This window comes from Octodon degus, unplaced genomic scaffold (genome assembly GCF_000260255.1).
Source record: "Octodon degus isolate 3935 unplaced genomic scaffold, OctDeg1.0 scaffold00135, whole genome shotgun sequence".
Lineage (NCBI taxonomy): Eukaryota > Metazoa > Chordata > Mammalia > Rodentia > Octodontidae > Octodon > Octodon degus.
In genome coordinates this window covers 4,250,085-4,251,118 of record NW_004524711.1, presented here as the reverse complement: position 1 = coordinate 4,251,118, position 1,034 = coordinate 4,250,085, and positions in this window count along the sequence as shown.

The window sequence follows — 1,034 nt, the reverse complement described above, 5'->3', positions numbered from 1 at the left end:
CCACATGTGTAAATATCGTATAGTCTCCCTAGTGTGAGAACTCAAAAGAAGAAATAAAAATGGAAAGGTATAACACAGCTAAATGGAAAGTGAGAACTTAAGGATTAAACAACAAACGGAGGGCAAAGAGAAAAGCTAGGAAACATGGCAGGGGCAAAATCATACAATTATATGCACAAGATAGTTAAGGCAATGAGAAGACTGCCTTAATTTAATTTAATAAGATTGCCTTAATTCTCAGATTCCTGAGAATCTTCTGCAGGTTTTTGATACTAGCAGTTCATTGGTAGGATTCTCACCCTGACTAACTATGCTGATACCTGTGAACTAAGCAACTTTAAGAGGATAGCACTGAAGACAGCAATGTGTAATACTAGGGCCATGTTTGGGAACCCTGCCACACTGGTCTTCTAAAAGTGTACTGCTTCTAATGTCATATCAATTACTGCTATACTCTCTCAAGTAAATGTTTGCTTCTTTTTAAAAAAAAAAAAGGGTAATAAATGAAAACAAGAGACAAGAAAAAATGTTTTGTCTACTTTACATCATATCTTTTCCATATTGAGCCTTATTAAATTCATGTGCTATGTATCAAAACCATAGTAGTATATGAATTAAAATAAGGGTCACAGTTGTAACACTAAATGATTGCATCAAAAATTATTTTTGGCTGCCGGATCCTGAATAGACCCAGAGCGCAGGCCCAAGTGAGTTAAATGACCTGGTGCCACTGGATCCTGAATTGATCCAGAGCACAGACCCAGTGCGTGAATTAGTCCACTTGGGACCCTCTGAATCCTGAATAGACCCAGAGCGCAGGCCCGGCGTGGAACCCTTCAGCAGAACTCCCTGCAAAGAGGCTAGTGGCAAGACCCACACAGCTGATTCAGGAGCAGAACATCTTGCCAGAGTAACACAAAGGGTTCAACTCCAATGGCTGCTGCAGAAAGAAGTGGAGCACAGCAGCCAGACGCCAGCCAGATCCAAGCAACACCCACCTAAAGGAATCTGAACTTCGTAGATCCGGACCTGGT